At 46.4% G+C, this 19454-nt stretch overlaps 1 long non-coding RNA gene across 1 annotated transcript; it reads right to left on the reverse strand.

Moving 5' to 3' along the window:
* Nucleotides 1–6307: 6307 nt before the first annotated feature.
* On the reverse strand, nucleotides 6308–8018 carry LOC123088236 (uncharacterized). The gene is made up of 2 exons (XR_006441790.1): nucleotides 7289–8018; nucleotides 6308–7202 (listed from the first exon to the last, which is right to left on the reverse strand). It is a non-coding gene; the product is annotated as an uncharacterized lncRNA (long non-coding RNA).
* Between the last annotated feature and the right edge of the window lie 11436 nt (nucleotides 8019–19454).

Raw genomic sequence — 19454 nt, forward strand, 5'->3', positions numbered from 1 at the left:
CGCATGATCCTTCGTACCAAGCACGAGTGGGAGGCTTGGCTGCATGAAGAGGAGGGACCTTCCAGGGCGCATAATGAGCAGAACAAATGGAGGAATATTTGGCACATACAGGTACCATCTAAACTTCGGTTGTTTGTATGGCATCTAGCAAGACATTCCATGCCAACTGCGGAATTACTCAAGCACCGAAATATGGCTACTGAGGATACATGCAGACTGTGTGGAGCTACTGATACGTGAAGACATGCACTTCTCTCATGCCCTATGTCAGCTAGCGTCTGGGCTCTAGCGCGGCAGGAAGTGGTACACCATATGGTGGAAAGGCAAGAGGACCGTCCCAAGAATTGGCTGTTTGCACTGCATGAAATACTAGACGCAAACGCGTTCGTACAAATGATTGTCACCCTGTGGGCTATTTTGGGAGCACGGCGGAAAGCGATCTACGAGGATATCTTCCAGTCACTGCATTCAGTAAACGGTTTTATCACTAGCTATCTAGCGGAAATTAACTGCATCAACACAAAGCTCCCAAAGCAGGGGGTATTCAGAGCTCCCAGACCGACCCAGTGGCAGCCCCCCCCCCCCCCAGTCGGGCTCGGTGAAAATAAATGTAGATGTTGCGGTCCCAAGGCATGCCAGGTATGGAGCAGTTGGGGCGATTTGTTGGGGGCTTCGGTGCTGGTTTCGAAGTACATTTCCTCTCCACAAATCCTTGAAGCTATTGCAATCAGAGAAGCGATGGCGTTGGCGGAGGACCTATACCGGAGGCGAATTCATGTGGTATCGGATTGCAAACAGGTGGTGGAGGACCTCAACGAGGAAAATGCATCAGCTCATGGAGCAATTGTGCATGAAATAATATATTAATCTTTGGACTTTGATTTTTGCAAGTTTAGTCATGAATTTAGGAGCTCAAATGTTGAAGCTCACAACTTGGAGGTGGCCGCCGTGTGTGGTTAGGCCACCTTGGGGATCTTTCTTTCGTCCCTGTAAACGTTGTGACAACTTAATAAAAGCTTCGGGAGGTTGTCTAAAAAAAGTCATGGAAAATAAGATGACATGTATCTCAAATCCTATGAATAGTAATAGAAAAAGAGATGTCCTTTGATTCACATTTTTTTCACTGAGTCTAGACTAATGTTTATTTTTCTATGAAAAATGAAGAATAGAAAGAACTCCTCTACAGGATTCTATTCCTACAAACCAAAGGGCTGTAAAAGAATTTTTTCTATAGATATCATATCTTACAAAATTACTTCAAACCAAAGGAGGCCTGAATGGGCCAGGGTGTAGAGCTAGTAAACAGTCTCGTACATTTTCATGTCCATCAGAAATGTATGGATTTGTCCAAAAAAAGAGGAAATGTACGAGCACGACCTAGATCTCGCCTCCGCCACAGGACGCCGCCGTTGGCCAGCGGCTGCCATCCCGGCCGCGTAGTCCCGCCCTCCGGTGGCAGTATGTTCTTAAGTTATTATTTCTGTTTACATTGCCCACTTGTAATCTTGCCCACCAGGTACTCTCTAGCTTTTTTTTGTAGATATTGAACACCAGATGATGGTTGCAATGATCCCTCGTGTAGTTAGCAACGATCTGATAGACAAGAAACAATTTTTTCCACCAAATGCATAATGAGTGCAAGTTGTACACATTTCAGGGTAGCAACGGACTCATTCATTGCAACTCATATCAGAGGAAATGAATTCAACACTTGATTCCAACAAGCAAAACATGTATAGTTCATTCTGTTAAGTTATTATATCTCCTCTTCGTATTAGATCGGTCTTTTGAAATAGTTGGTTCATAGGAATATCTTAACACATTCAGGTCGACTGCAGAGAAGGCCACTGTACAACTGAAAAGCAGAGCATTTCAAACAGCCCAAGAACTCCAACAAACAGACAGAAATGTCAGGCTAACATTAGGGTATAAATCTTGGAGTTACAGGTTTTGCAGAAGAAAACAGCAAAAAAAATTAGAGCACTCCGATGTCTGTTATTGAGATCAAACAAAGTGGGGTGCTAATCAACATAATCAATCAACACAGATGGACTCGACCAGCTTGGCAGTTTCCTCGCTGACTTCCATATGTTTCGATTGTTAGACGGTGTCGCATCCCGGGTAACTTCTTCCTGGTGCATGCCAGCTTCTCTCTATACCTATGCCCTCATGCATATCTAGTTTCGTCCACTATTAAGAGATTGGAAATGAAAACGAGATGCAACTTTGCCTCAACAAAAGTGAGCCGAGAATGGAGGGCGAACTGAAAATGAATCTTTACGGCAACGTATACATGTGATCGGCATGTGACCAACCTAATATGTATGCAGCCTGCCAGTGTGAGAAACATTAATTGATACTCCTCTCCTCATGAGGTTCACACCATTCAGCCACGTCATACTTATCTCCATTATTGCGACACACATGACACTTATCGCGCTGCTAATTTAACTGACCAGTTTGAACATTGTCCACTTTCTCTCCATATATATGTCTGGACCATATGCACCGTTTCTGCAGGTGTTAAGTGTGCACTCACAACTGAACTTTTGATATGTTTTCCTGCCGATGAGTTGAGATCTTAGAAGCAACTGAAAGATAATGTGGACAATATATATTCCGGTCGACGGATTGGCCCATAATGATTGTTCATCCATAATGTATATATGTGATGGTATTATTCTCTATTGTGATCAACTGAAAATCATGCAGAAGAAAACAATGGATGAGGAGAAATAAAAGTCAGGCCAATATTTCAGTATATATCCTGAAGTTACAGGTTTTGCAGAAGAAAACAACAAAAAGTTTGAGAGCATTCTGTTGTCTGTTATTGAGATGAAATGCTAATCAACATAATTAATCAACAGAGATGGGATCGACCTGCTTGTCAGTTTCCTCACTGAGTTGCACATCTTTTATCTTCGAGGATGTCGCATGCCACGTACGTCTGTGCCAGCAGTTCGAACACCACCATCCCTAGATCTTTCTGCGCTTTCTTCAGCTCGATGAATTTCTCAAAGTAGCCCATCAAGGTGTTGGTCACGTCGGGGTCCAGTGGTGGCACCCAAATCCTGCCACGCTTGTGTCCCCAGCTCTTCGAGAAAGCAGTTTGCAAGGTCATATGCATCACTAACCAAACTACCACTGTGAACAAATATGCTACTAAATCCATCAGGCTGTGCCTACATAGCAAACCACAAGTAATTTGAGAGGTTCTACCTCCCTGGACAATGATTGTGGTTAAAATAAGCAAGTTTAACTTTTACATGGTATGGTCAGAATTGGCTCAAATTGCGTCATAGAAGAGTGAATATGGCAAGAACAGCAGAGCCGTGTTCAGCTCATTTCCTCCACTCTATGAGCAGGTCGGAAAATGAGATGCAACCTTGCCTCCCATTGAAAATTAGTTGAGATATTAGTTAAAACTGAAAATGAGTATTTATCCCATGTATACATGGCAAACAACGGAAAATAAATTGCAGGTGGCCAACACGAAGAGACACTGTCAGTCAGCATGAACTACACACCATTCAGCAGTATAACACTTATGACTTATCACACTAATGTAACCAAAGTTTTGCCCACATTGTCTCTTTATATACCTCTAAACCATAAGCACCTTTTCTGTGTTCCTTCCGTTGTACATCAGGTTATGAGTGTACACTCGATTACTGAACTTTTGAAATGTTCTCTTGCCGGTGAGTTGAAATTTTAGAAGAAACTGAAATAAATTGTGGACTAGTTATGGTGTGGTCGTTGGTGTGTGCTGCTGAGAAACCATGAAAATTTGACAGGAAAGTGTGCTGCTACAGGGCCAACATTCATAGACATGATTCTGTCCCATCGAGAACACCTATATTTGACATGGAGAGACGTTTCGTTTGTTCGAATCAAAATGTGTACAACGTGTCTCGTTGAGAAGCATTCAGTATGTCCATGGAGAGAAGATGAACGAAGTATAGAAACGGAGTTATCCATGTGCACGTTGTTTATATAGATTATCAATTTGTCGCCATCCATGAGGGCAAACACCATGTCTTTCTGAATTATTTGTTTCGTCGTGTTTTCGTCCATGCTAATATGTGGTCAAGATTCGGGGAGGAGGACGATGTGCTTCAGTTTCCCGGCGGTGGCCTCTGCATCATGCCGACGGTAAACTGCAAGAGAAGTTTCAAGGGCAGGTGGGGGGTCACCGGAGACCTGAGCTATGAGATGGTGGTCGACGGGGCATAGTAAGGAGGCTAGCTAGACCAAGGTGAAGGTGTCATGTGTTAGGGGTACTCACCACGTCGGCCTAGCATTCGTGGGCCGGGCCGAGGACCCACTGACAACCGATGAATGGGCCATGTTGGCCATGATCCTCGGCGTACTCAAGATGGAATACTTCAAGGCATATTCAAATATTCGGCATGATTATCTCTAGATGCAACCGACCATGTGTGAACCTAGGTACCCCGGTCCTATATAAGCCGAGGGGTTTAGTCCGTCGAAGCAAGATTTTTTTAGACTCATTCATACGACCTCAACGTAGATCATTTGTAGTTTTGTACTTTGTACCCCATACACAATCAATACAATACAAGGATGTGGTGTTTTACCTCTTCGAGAGGCCTGAACCTGGATAACCACCGTGTCCCTCGACTTCCTGTTACCATCTAGCTGATACCACCAGCTCGGGACACCCTACCCAAGATTTGCCGGATTTAGCTCCGACATTGGTGGCCCATGCAGGTCCCGTTGTGCGGTCACATAGCCTCGATGACCCGTCTAGATCGACAAGAGCATTAGTCTTGGGAAGACTTTCTTCCCTGGATAGCTCTTTGCCTTCGGCAGTATCGTGTTGCACGCGAACTCGACTGGTCACCTCGGCCAGGTCGAGAGCTTCGCCCCAGGCAGACCATCAGGTTTTGGATCCGGAGTATGCCACGGGCTCCCATGGCGAACTCGCTTTTTCGGGTTGGTTATCAGACCAGTCCGAAGAGCCCGTCGACGCCGTCATTCCAGTACCTAATTCGATCTTGAAGTAGTACCTCGGAGCCGTCCATGCCTCGGATTTAGGCTTGAGCTCGAATCCAAACACTCCCCACCGAAAAAGGCATCAGATCTGACCGGCAAAAACCCGAAGTTGCATTAGACGGTATCTCGGGCGAACTTCAGTTGAGCCTGTCAAGAGATGTGCGAGGTCGATATCACACTCTGAACGAGATGTTAGATCGAATTCAGAACCTTACTGTCTCAGACGATCAAGCCTCGATCTACTATCATATCTAGGAGAAGTTTGGAGAGGTCAGAATTTTCAACCCACCCTCCACCGACCTACCTCGTCGTAGATAGGGAATCCTTTGTATAAATAGAAGTTTGTATGGTAGTCACAGTATGGGTGAAGATTCAGGAAGTGAATATTATCCACAATGTATACATTTGACCGTCATTGTTCTTTATTGTGATCAACTAAAAATCATGTGCATTTATCTAACCAACATGAGGAACACTTAGATGTATCTCTTCTGCTTTACGGAGTTTAGTTGCATAGTTTTACTTGGAAATCTGGATTCCAATTGAATCGAGCTTAATGCATATGCATCAATAGTGTATGATGAATTCCTTCATGCTCGTATTGCACTATGGTCATGCTAGTTAACTCCTCATGAGCTAGACGCCATTAGGCAGCATCACACTTTCTGAGCTGCGAAGTTAACTAGAAATTTCGAATACTGCTCACTCTGCCTCTACATATAATTTAGACCATTTATACATCTTTTGTGTTTGCGTTCCTTTGGTTGGTCCTTAGGTAATGGAGTGCTGAATTAGAAAAACTTGTGGTGTATCTTCTTGCTAGTGAGATGAAATTTTAGAAGAAACTGAAAATAGATGTGATTAGCTGGTCCGGAAAGCTTTGCATTGACCTGATATGGTCCAGATTGTATGCAATGCAAAGCTACATTAAGATTGGCATTGACCTGATATATGAAAAGTGGTTCACTTTCGTTTTCGCATATTATGAACCAAATCTATATTTAGTTACGATTCCTAAATCCTTTGCTTGTGATTACCCCATGCACAAATGCTTGGCCGACAGCCTTGAAGGTTTGGGCATCTAACTTTGATCTAAGTATGCCCTGGCTTATGTTTTCTTTTCTGCTCTTTGTTTCACAAGTTGTGTTGCCGTATCAGCATTTATCAAGACAAAAATCAAGTTTCGTAAGTATTTAGTGATCAGGCATGCGACAGGCAGAGATGCAGAGTTTTGGACTGAAATATAAGCAAAGTGCAATTTCCAGAAAGACAGACAAACACCAATAGAAGATCAAGACAACCAATCCTTGATACAATCTACACATACAAAAGAAACAATTTGATGACCCAATTAATGGCTATCTTTGGGACAACGGCGTGGAAGACCATCTCCTGCTTTTGGTGCTTCCTCGGACGTCCGTGGCAAAACGGTACTTGTGCAAGCTTCAGCAGGTGCCCGCCAACCTATGCTTGCCAGAAGCTCAGTTTTCTACCAAATTTGGTGAAGTATTTGTGGCACAGAGACAGAGACAATGAAGAAGGGTGTCAGTCTCACTGCGGGAGGCGGGTGCGTTTGGTACAGAGAATCGTCGGGAACGGATGGATATATCTTTCCCTACTAATAAAGCACGGAGTGCTTCTGGTCGTACGTCGTCGTCACTTTTGCAAAAAAAACCTCCGTTTCTGAGTATTCAACCCGCAGTCCTATTTTAAGTGGGTATCCGAGAAAACGCTTCGCTTTTGCAAAAAACACCCCTGCACCGCTTATCCATTTGCGTTCTCCACCGCCGGGCAAGCGCTGCCGCTTGCCATTGGCGTCCACGCCGCAGGAGCCAAGGAAGGGGTGATGCGTCGCAGCGGGCGTCCGCGCCGCCCGAGGCCAGGAATGCGGCGAGCCGTCGCGACGGCCGTGCGTTCATGCCGAAGCGAGAAGGAGGCTGGGACGGCCTGGTGGTTTGCTGGGCGCTGGAGAGGCTCGTCGCAGGGAGCTCCTCTCCTCTGCTTTGGACGTGAGGCGGCTGAAGAGATCGGGCTGCAGAGCTGCGGGCCGGGGGCCGAAGAATGGCGCGGGCACTAGATGGGACTTGTGCAGGTCTAGGCGAGATGGGAATGGCGTGGTGGGGGTCTGGACGCCGGCGGGTCCTTGGCCGGCGACGCTCGGGCATCGGCCGGCCATGGCCGTCTCTCTGAAGAAAAATAGAAGACAGAGAGAGCTCTTAGAGAAAAGAAGCATGGGAGAGAAGAGAGATGGAGGAAGAAGGGGAGGGCTCACCCACGACGCGGAGGAGGACGCACGACTGAGGAAGCAGCAGGTCGTCGTCCTCCACATCGCCCAGTGCGAGGCTTCTCCCGGCGCGGAACTGCCGCAACTGTTGCTACTGGCCAAGACACCCGCATCCGCGCACTCCTCATGGAGTCCTGCGGCGAAGGGAGGTGGGAGAGGGAGAGTGCCCTGGCTGGCAGGAAGGGGAGGAAGAAGGGGAGGAGTGGTGGTGGAGGAGCAAGGCAGTGATAGGATGCGGCTGGACGAGGCCTATGGCCTCTCGAAGTCAACGCGAGCCGCGAGCAGAGAAAGAAGGGAGAATGAGCGACGCGGGATCAGCCGAACCTCTGGGGCATGGCGGAGGTGGCGAAGGTTGTGCTGTTCGAATCGGGTCGGAGGCGAGGCTGCTGGCCTGATCCGGAGCACGGGGCCGGCGACTGGGGCGGACGGCCAGATCAGGCCGACGGCAGAGCAGCTCCAAGGCGCCAGCCACGGCGTCCTCTGGGTTCCTCGCCGATTAGGGAGTGCTTCCTGGCCAGCCACCGCGGCCCCGCGCACGTGTCGCTATTTTGGCTGGGTTGGACGGAGAAGAGGAAGAGCGCCGGAGCTGGGTTAGGATGAGGAGGAATGGCTATTTGGATAAGAGAAGGAGAGGAATGGCGATGAGATAAGGCACGCAGTGGGCGGTCGGTGCTCTCCTCTGCTAGCACGCGAGGCGGCACCAATGTCTTGTACCGGCTAGAAGCTACTGGACGCACCCGTGCTAGCACCAATTTCTATTTTCAGGAAGAGCACCGATTATTACTTGATGTTGTTTGTTGTTAGTACTATATATCAGATATTCCCTCTGTCCTAAAATAAGTCTCTCACTACAATTTTATACACAATTTTGTACTCCCTTCGTGTTTAAATATAAGTCTTTTTAGAAATTTTAATATGGACTACATACGGATGCTTATAGACATATTTTAGAATATAGTTTCACACATTTTGCTTGGTATGTAGTCCATATTAAAATCTCCAAATAGACTTATATTTAGGAGCGGAGGAAATACTATAGTTAGTACAACGAGACAATTATTTTAAGACGGATGGAGTACAATAATTAAAAGCGAGTGAAATATTGAAAAGAAATATTTCTTAATAGAGAAGATATTTGAAGCAAGTCGGTACTTGCTAACCATCAAGATATTCCTCAACTCTAGATGTCATTGATATCATCGGTAAGATAGGCAGGATAGAGCGAGGGATGAAGAATCGAGAGAGGGCGACAAAGGTGCATCTTGCTCGCACCATGTTTCGCCCCCGCACGACAGTTGGGAGGGGGGCACTACCCTCTGTTGTACCATCTGTCCCACAGTTCTGCGTACCCTAACCTGATCTCATCGAGGCCCGATGATAATGTCCAGGGAAGTGGTCATGTTGGCGTGGAGGGTGTGCTCCTACTGTTCGCAGCAACGTGTCAACAAAAGAGTGACAAGCATTGTAAATTCTTTACTTTCTGCTCATCATATTTTTGAAGTGGGAAAGCAAAATTATGAATTAATGTTAATAGGGATTCCGAGATATAGGAGTTAATATATGATCTATTTGAAACTGTTACAGCTATGCGAATGATGCATAATTACTTTCGCAACGAAGGAGTAGCCGCTGATGGATAAATGGTTAGATTTTCATAATTATTTTTATACAGGATTGTAGAATAACAACAACTTATTACACATAATTCAATTTCTTTCGAACGAGTTGAAGAAGTAGGTTTTATTAGTAGAGAAAAAGATTACGAGCTTTTCGAATACAATGAGATCTTCATAAGGTGGATCCTTATGAGTCTCACAACCAATTTAACTGTAAAATCTTATTATTCACCATGATAGGTAAACACTTGAATACCATATGAACTCTTAGATTTATTTTATACCCGATGCAACGCACGGGCATTTTTGCTAGTATGTTAAAATAGGTCTAGCGTGTCGTGTACACGTACCCTGTATGTATGTATTTGTATATGCTGATTGTTATATATAGAAAGACGTGGTGAGGCTTTGCCCCACGGGAAACCCTAAATCCTATTCTCAAACTTGGTTTCAGAGCCTACCCTAGCCGCCGCCGCCTCTCCTCTCCACCACCGCCGCCTCCGCCGCCGCCGCAGTTCCTCGCGGCCGCCGTGATGTCCACCGCGCCGTCACCCACGATGACTCCCTCCTCCGCGCTAGCGCTCACCACCCTCTCAGTACCCGCCCCGATCGCCCCCGTCATCGCCTCACCCGCCGCGTCGGCTCCCACCCCCGTCCTTCCGCCCATCGCGGTCTCGCTCGACCGCAGCAACTTCATGCTATGGAGGGCCCTTGCCCTTCCCAACTTCACTGGAGTACGCCTCCACGGCTTCCTCGACGGCTCGGCCAAGGCGCCGGCGCCGACCGTGACGACAGGCACCGGCGACAGGCACCGTGTCCAACCCTGAGTATGAGCAGTGGTGGACACTGGATCAGAAGGTTCTTGGGCATCTCCTCGGTTCGATGAACGTGGAGATCTCTGCGCAGCTCATCGGCTGCAGGACGGCAGCCGCTGCCTGGACGGCCGTCCACACCATGTTCGCCGCCGAGAACAATGCCGGTGTGGGCAACCTCCGGCGCCAGATCCAGGCGCTGCGCAAGGGAGATCGCCCCGCCGGCGAGTACATGCAGAAGGTCAAGGCCCTCGCTGATGCGATGGCCGCCGGCGGCTCTCCTCTTCGCGATGATGAGATCATCGACTACATGCTGACCGGGCTCGGCTCGGCGTTCAACCCCATCGCTGCTTCGATGAACTTCGCGGGCGTGCCTATCATGTTTCCCGCGTTCTATTCCAGTGTTCTGCACTACGAGGCCCTTCAGCAGCAGCAATCGGAGCTTGACGATTGGCAGTCCTCCGCCAATGTCGTGTCCCGGCCGGTCTACAACACCAACACCAGCCGCGCCCCGACTCTGGTCGCCCGAGCGGCGGCCGTCCCTCCGTTGGCTCTCTCCCACCCGCTCGGGAGGCTATGGCTCTGGTCAGGGCAACACCCCTGGCCGCAACAACAACAACGGCGGCAACAGCCGCAACGGAGGAGGAAACGGAAGAGGCAACGGGGGCGGCTGCCGGCGCTGGCGTCCCCGGTGCCAGATCTGTAAGAACTGGGGTCACGAGGCCGGCGACTGTCGTAGCCGCTATGACCATGACCACCGCTCCGCCAACTCCGCGTCCACCTCCTCCTCCCATGAGTCGCCGCACTGGATCCTGGACACGGGTGCGACGGACCACCTGACTAATGATCTCGATCGTCTACACTTCCACGAGCGCTATGGCGGGAAGGATCAAGTGCAAGTGGCAAATGGTGCAGGTTTGTCTATTTCGCATATTGGTCACTCCACCATACCCGGTTCATCACTTCGCTTACGAAATATTCTTCGTCTACCACATATTCATCAACATCTTCTCTCCGTTTATCGTCTCGTTCTTGATAATGATTTTTTTGTGGAATTTCACCGTTTCTTTTTCCTTGTTAAGGACACGGCCACGAAGAAAATCCTTCTTCACGGTAGATGTCATGGTGGCCTCTACCCCATCCCGTTTAGTCGCGCGTCGTCCTCCTCCAACCGCCAAGCGTCTCTCAGCATCAAGACCACCCCGTCCCAGTGGCACCAGCGTCTCGGTCATCCCTCGAATAATATTGTTCAAAACATTGTTAGGAATAATGATTTAGTGTGTTCTTCTGAACGTCAGACTTCCATGTGTGATGCTTGTCAGCGTGCTAAAAGTCGACAATTGCCTTATAATTTATCACATCATGTTTCCACTATGCCTCTTGAGTTGATTCATTTTGATGTTTGGGGGCCTGCTATTGCATCTTCCGGAGGCTATAAGTATTATGTGAGCATTGTTGATGATTACTCTCGTTTATCTTGGATTTATCTCCTTAAGCACAAGTCTGACGTTGAGCAAGTATTTTATGCTTTTCAGGCTCATGTTGAGCGTATTCTCCACACTAAAATCGCAGCGGTTCAGTCAGACTGGGGTGGTGAGTATCACCGACTGCACCGGTATTTCCAACGCACTGGAATCTCTCATCGTGTGTCTTGCCCGCACACCTCTCAGCAAAATGGCATTGCTGAGCACAAACACCGTCATCTTGTCGAAATAGGTCTTGCTTTGCTGGCTCACTCTTCTCTCCCATTGCGTTTTTGGGATGAGGCTTTTCTTACGGCATGCTACCTTATTAATCGTATGCCTACACCTGTCCTTCAACAAGATACACCCATATATCGTCTCCTTAAGGTGCATCCCGATTACAAGTTTCTTCGCACTTTTGGGTGCGCCTGCGGGCCTAGTTTGCGCAATGCACACAAGCTTGCTTTCCGGTCCACCATGTGTGTTTTCTTGGGCTATAGTCCGATGCATAAGGGATACAAGTGTCTTGATCGTTCCACGGGACGTACACTAGTAGAAAAAGGGTCAAATGTGGGACACATTAGTCCCGGTTTGTAACAGAACCGGCACTAATGTGTCCATTAGTGCCAGTTCCAACGGGTAGCCGGGAGGAGCTCTTTAGTACCGGTTCGTGGCCAACCTTTAGCACCGGTTCGTGCCACGAACCGGTACTAATGAGAGTGGTGGCAGGATGTTGTCAGAGTGGGGCCCTTCCAGCACCTTTAGTACCGGTTCGTGGCACGAACCGGTACTAAAGGTTGTCCTATATAAATCCTTCGTCCACCCGCACTCTGTTCTTCCCCCTTTCCCCTCTCCCTCTCTTTTGTTCTTCCCTTCTTCCTCTCGAGTTCATCACAAAATTTGCCCCAAATTTGTCAAGATTTGCAGGCCCTCATCCATTCAAATGATCACCAAGGTTAGCAACTTTGTCCTTTCATCTCTCATTGCTAGATTAGCTCTTGCATTGGTTTATATAGTGATTAATTGTGGGTTTTAGTAATTTGGGAGGAATTATATGTGGTAGTATTTGATTTATATGCAATTTGAGGTCAAAATAACACTTAGTTTGCATATGTAGGTGTGGTTTACTTAGTGCCTTCTAAATCTCCGTCGTAACCACCGTCGATCGCCCGCACCGTCCCGTCGCCGGCACCACCTTGTGGTGAGCCTCTTGTTCATGAAATTTTATATAAAAAAATGATGTTTGTGTGATTTGGATATATAATTACTCGTATAATAATTATCTTACCCGTACGTTGTTTGTTATACATAGTGCCATGGTTTTGATATCGGTCCCCGTCGGCCCTCGTCCTTGTTATGATTCAGATGTGGTATATTCTCTTTTAAAACTATTTGTTGCATTTCGTGTTTATGACAAATTATGCCCATCAAGTTGACATAGATATTTTTATCTAGGAGGTATGTGAACCGGAAATTCCAGCCGACCCTATTGTCGAGAGGTTAAATTTAGTTGAAAGAGAAAACGAGTACTTGAAAGAAAAATTGAAAAGAATTAAGGGGGAGAAGATGGAATTGGAGTTGCATGTTGCCGATGTCGTCGATGATCACAAGATCAAGATGGAGAAAATGCGCTTGAAGATTAGAAAGATTAGAAAATATGCCATCGATAGTGAGGCTTGGTATCATTATGCTGTTGGATCAATTGTTACCTTAGTTGCGATCTTGATCGCATTTGTTGTTGCATTTAAATGCTTTAGCTAGAGAGTTATTTGTTTGTTGCATTTAAGTTTTGTATGAACTTTATGTATGAACTTGTATTAATTTGGTCTATTCGGTGTTGTGTAATGAAGATGAGCCGACAATGGATGTACGATGACCGATGCTCTCCCCAGTTCGTTGAGGTCGTGCATACTTTTCTGCTTGCGGCTGAGGCAAACAAGCGGGCGGATGGTTTTATGCCTTGTCCATGTGCTGGCTGTAAGAATGATCGCAATTACTCTACGTCAAGAACCATTCACGTCCACCTGTTTGAGTCTGGTTTCATGCCCCACTATAATGTTTGGACCAAGCACGGAGAAAGAGGGGTTATGATGGAAGACAATGAAGAAGAAGAGGATGACGACAGCTATCCTGGCCATGGGTTCCCTGAATACGATGATACAACAATGGGGGAAGAAGCTGAGCCGGTAATGCGGGAAGAAGCTGAGCCGGCAATGCGGGAAGAAGCTGAAGAAGAGGCATCAGATGAGCCCGTTGATAATCTAGGTCGGGCCATTGCCGATGCAAAGAGAAACCGCGCAAGTGATTTGGAGAAGAAGAAGTTGCAGCGCATGTTAGAGGATCACAAAAAATTGTTGTACCTGAATTGCGTAGCTGACAAGAAAAAGTTGGGCACCACACTGGAGTTGCTGCAATGGAAGGCAGAGAATGGTGTATCTGACAAGGGATTTGGAAAGTTGCTGGTAATGATAAAGGATATGCTTCCAAAGGACAACGAATTGCCCGAGAGTACGTACGAAGCAAAGAAGGTTGTCTGCCCTCTAGGGTTAGAGGTGCAGAAGATACATGCATGCCCTAATGATTGCATCCACTACCGCGGTGAGTACGAGGATTTGAACGCTTGCCCGGTATGTGGTGCATTGTGCTATAAGATCAGCCGCGATGAGCATGGTGATGTCGAGGGCGAGCGCCCCAGGAAGAAGATTCCTGCCAAGGTGATGTGGTATTCTCCTATAATACCACGGTTGAAACGTTTGTTCCAAAACAAAGAGCATGCCAAGGCGATGCGATGGCACAGAGAAGACCGTAAGAAAGACGGAAAGTTGAGAGTACCCACTGACGGGTCATAGTGGAGAAAAATCGAAAGAAAGTACGGGAAGGAGTTTGCAGATGACGCAAGGAGCGTATGGTTTGGTCTAAGCGCAGATGGCATTAATCCTTTTGGGGAGCAGAGCAGCAACCATAGCACCTGGCCTGTGACTCTATGTTTGTATAACCTTCCTCCTTGGTTGTGCATGAAGCGGAAGTTCATTATGATGCCAGTGCTCATCCAAGGCCCTAAGCAACCCGGCAACGACATTGATGTGTACCTAAGGCCATTAGTTGAAGAACTCTTACAACCGTGGAATGGAACAGGTGTACGTGCGTGGGATGAGCACATGGGGGAAGAATTTGACCTAAAGGCGTTGCTGTTCGTGACCATCAATGATTGGCCTGCTCTCAGTAACCTTTCAGGACAGACAAACAAGGGATACCGCGGATGCACGCACTGTTTGAATGATACCGACAGTATATATTTGAATAGTTGTAAGAAGAATGTGTACCTGGGACATCGTTGATTTCTTCCGAGCAGGCATCCTGTAAGAAAGAAAGGCAAGCATTTCAAAGGTGAGGCGGATCACCGGACGAAGCCTCGCCACCGTACTGGTGCTGATGTACATGATATGGTCAAGGATTTGAAGGTGATATTTGGAAAGGGTCCTGGCGGACAACCTGTTCCAAAGGACGCTGACGGACGCGCAACCATGTGGAAGAAGAAATCTATATTTTGGGACCTGCCATATTGGAAAGACCTAGAGGTCTGCTCCGCAATCGACGTGATGCACGTGACGAAGAATCTTTGCGTGACCCTACTTGGCTTCTTGGGCGTGTATGGGAAGACAAAAGATACACCTGAGGCACGGGAGGACCAGCAATGTATGCACGGAGAAGACGGCATACATCAAGGTCATGCAAGCTACGCTCTTACCAAAGAAGAGAAGGAAACCTTCTTTGAATGCCTGCTCAGTATTAAGGTACCGTCTGGCTTCTCGTCGAATATAAAGGGAATAATAAACATGGCAGAGAAAAAGTTTCAGAACCTAAAGTCTCATGACTGCCACGTGATTATGACGCAACTGCTTCCGGTTGCATTGAGGGGGCTTCTACCGGAAAACGTTCGATTAGCCATTGTGAAGCTATGTGCATTTCTCAATGCAATCTCTCAGAAGGTAATCGATCCAGAAATCATACCAAGGTTATAGAATGATTTGGTGCAATGTCTTGTCAGTTTCGAGTTGGTGTTCCCACCATCCTTCTTCAACATCATGACGCACGTCCTAGTTCACCTATGCGAAGAGATTAACGTTTTGGGTCCTGTATTTCTACACAATATGTTCCCCTTTGAGAGGTTCATGGGAGTCTTCAAGAAATATGTTCATAACCGTACTAGGCCAGAAGGAAGCATCTCCAAGGGCCATCAAAATGAGGAGGTCATTGAGTTTTGTATTGACTTTATTCCTGACCTTAAGCCGATTGGTGTTCCTGAATCGCGTCATAAGGGCAGACTGGATGGAAAAGGCACGCTAGGAGGGGAACAAATAATATGTATGGACGGACATTCTCTCACTGAAGCATACTACATAGTTCTACAGAATTCCGCCTTGGTGGCTCCGTATATGGATGAACACAAGAATTTGATACGCTCCAAACACCCAGAGCGGTCTGATGACTGGATTACACGTGAACAAACCAGGAGTTTCGCCAGCTGGTTGCAGACACGTACCATGCATGACACCTCTATTGAAGATGACCTGTACTTGCTGTCCCAGTTACCATCTTCGAATATAATGACTTTCAAAGGGTACGAGATAAATGGTAATACATTTTACACGATCGCCCAAGATAAGAAGAGGACCAACCAAAACAGTAGTGTCTGCTTTGATGCAGAAACCAAGACGGGAAAGGAAACATATTATGGTTATATACAGGACATATGGGAACTTGACTATCGACGTGGTTTAAAGATCCCTTTGTTTCGGTGCAAATGGGTCAATATGACACGAGGCGGGGTAACGGAAGACCCGCAGTACGGAATGACAACAGTGGATCTCAACAATCTTGCGTATGCAGACGAACCATTCGTCCTAGCCAATGATGTGGCACAGGTTTTCTATGTGAAGGACATGTCTACCAAGCCAAGAAAAAGAAAAGATAAGTAAGCGAATGCATCGTACGATGAGCCAAAGCGGCACATAGTTCTTTCTGGGAAGAGAAACATCGTGGGAGTGGATGACAAGACAGACAAGTCAGAAGATTATGAAAAGTTTGATGAAATTGCTCCATTCACAGTGAATATTGACCCGAGCATCCCGTTAAATGATGAAGATTTTCCATGGTTACGGCGCAAAGGGACACACGCGAAGAAAAAGTTTCACACCCAAAGATCTGGGATGTGATCGGCTTCACTAGCTATCATCACTTTCTTCTGTGTTTCGCACCGAGAGGGGAATCTCTGTAATAGTTAGGGTAGTTATGTGTTTTGGCATTTGAAACACAAAGAATTTTATATGCAAACAAATTCACACTAATTTCAAATAATTTAAAATTTAAACTATTCAAATTTGAAAACTACGGGCACTAACAGAAAAAATAGCAGAAAAGAAAGAAAAACTATAGCTGAAAGGAAAAAAACTATATAAAAAAACTACTCAAAAATAAATAGAAGAAAATAAATATAGCAGAAAAGAAAAAACCACTCAGAAATAAATAGAAGAAAAAATAAAGCAGAAAAGAAAAAAAAATATTTGCTATTTTTCAATCGTTTACAAAATGACCGTGAAATTGAAAATCACTACAAAATGAACTCTGAAAATGTTGAATTTTGGCAAACTAGATGAAAAACTACTCACAAATAAATAGAAGAAAATAAATATAACAGAAAAGAAAAAAGTATACAAAAAACTACGCAAAAATAAATAGAAGAAAATAAAGCAGAAAATAAAAAAACTATAAAAAAAATTGGGGCGCTGCCCTGTGGGCCTGATAGGCCACAGATGTGTAATTACAGGCCTTAAAGGCCCAGCAGACTCACATGGCAGCGCGCAGAGTTCAGGCCCACAAGCCTGCTAGCTATATAGAGGAGTTCGAAGTGGTAGTCGTGGCTGGGTTTATAAACCAGTGCGGCTACCCTTCGCCCGGCGAGGTGTGACTAAACTTTGGGGTGGCAGCGCGACCCCTTTAGTACCGGGTCGTGGCACAAACCGGTACTAAAGGGGGGTCCTTTAGTACCGGTTTGTGCCACCACCCGGTACTAAAGGGGGTCGCTTCCCGCCGCTTGGCCTGGCCAAAACAGGCCTTTAGTACCGGTTGGTGGCTCCAACCGGTACTAAAGGTGCCTTCTATATATACTCGACTTACGAAATTTTCATTCTTCCTCTGTTTCCGTCGTCTCCGTCGCCGTCGCCGCCCCCGTCCCCGTCGCCGCCCTCGTCTCCGTCGCCGCCCCCGTCCCCGTCGCCGCCGTCGTCTCCGTCGCCGCCCCGGGCCCGCCCTCGTCCCCGTCGCCGCCCCCGTCCCCGTCGTCGCCCTCGTCTCCGTCGCTGCCACCGTCCCCGTCGCCGCCGTCGCCTCGCCGTCGCCGTCGCCCCGCTGTGAGCTCTCCCCCTCTAACCTCTCTCCCTCGTCCCCGGCGGCCACCATGGGCGCCGCCCCTCCCGGCCCCAAGCACACACACACACACACACAAGCATGAATTATAGTATATAATTTAGATTATTTAGATTATTATTGTTTTAGTTATCAAAACATACACACACACACACAAGCATGAATTAGTATATAATTTAGATTATTTAGATTATTATTGTTTTAGTTATCAAATTTTTTTATATGGAACACACACACACACATATGTATGAATTAATGCATGTATATATTAGTATATACGTATTTTGTATGTTTAATTAGTTTAGATTATTATTGTTTTAGTTATCAAAAAAAATTATATGGAAATTAGTGTTTAATTAGTGTTTAATTAGTATGGAAATTTTTTATGTTTAATTAGTATATAATTTAGATTATTATTATTAGTATATAATTAGTGTTTAATTAGTATGGAAATTTTTTATATAATGTTGTTTTTCAGTTTTTTAATGGATGTATAGAAGTTGTGTTTTCTGTTTTTAGTGTTAGATGCTTAATTAGTATGAAATAGTATATAGATTTTTGAAATAGTAGAAATGTTAGAAATTTTAGTTAGCAAAATCCAATCATTAAAAAAATATTACTTTTTGCGGGCATATTGCTAGTATTTGTTCTCGACGATGCCCGGCCCGCATCCTCGCCGTCGACCCGTCCGCGACGACGTCCAGCCGACCCATGTCCGGGACTGCGCTCCGCCGGGCTGGCACTGGGAGGTGCTGCCTGGAGGGGTGCGCCGCTTGATGAGGAACCCGGCCCCGGGTCCCGTTGTCGACCCTGATCTCGTTTGGTGGCGTTCGCGTGGGCCAGTTTCGGTGCGGAGGGACCCGGCCCCGCCGGAGGTGGTACGTCGCCGTGTCAGGGAGGAGGACGAGCACGTCCATCGCTACATGGTTGCGTTAGAGGGCGGCAGGTTCTCCAATACCTAGCAGTATCTTCGAGGATCTCACTTCAGCTATGATCCTGTGAGGGTTCCTTCTCTTTGGGTGTCCACCGCCCGCGCCGCAGGAACCGCGAGTGTCCTAGATTCTTCTGTAGTATTCGATCTTTAATTAGCTAGCCAGTGATGTACTATTCAATATTATATATTATTCGAGACGATGTATTCGAGATTATATGTATTCTAGACGAAGTATTCGAGATTATATCTATTATTCGAGACGATATAATTTGAATACTAAATTGTTTTATATTTCTTTTGAATTAGTTAAATAAAAGCTATGACAGACAATACCGACAGAGAGGGAGAACAGACCATGTTCGATATGATACGCGGGCCAGATGATGATCAGAATGAAGAAGATTATGACGGCTCCAAATTTCTAAACAACACCGGAGAGGGTGATATGATATTCGATCGCGACGACCGAATTGATGAAGTCATGAACTACGATTATGACGATGACGAAGAACATGTTGATCCTGAAACAACAAAGACCGGCGAGGTATATATATTTATATAAGCAGGTATCTGGTGATCATCACATGTTTTAAATGACTTGAAGATATATTAACGAATCGATTTTTGTTCTTTCAGCCATCCGGATCGAGCAAATCTTCAGGCAAAAGGACGAAACGAGGCCCGAACAAAAAGTTGAAGGAGGGCGTAAAGTACAATATCGAGGCAGTCAGACCTAATGGCGAACCATTAGCGCCTAAGAAAAGATTGCGGACAAGTTCGTTCGTCAGTGCGGAGTTCTTGTGAAGGACCAACTCCCGATCTCCCTTTAAGAATGGAGAGAGCCAGCAAAAGACAAAAGACAAAAAGGCAAAGAGGACGCTGCTCCACGTCCAGATGTTACTT

This window comes from Triticum aestivum, chromosome 4A (assembly GCF_018294505.1).
Source record: "Triticum aestivum cultivar Chinese Spring chromosome 4A, IWGSC CS RefSeq v2.1, whole genome shotgun sequence".
NCBI classification, from domain to species: Eukaryota; Viridiplantae; Streptophyta; class Magnoliopsida; order Poales; family Poaceae; genus Triticum; species Triticum aestivum.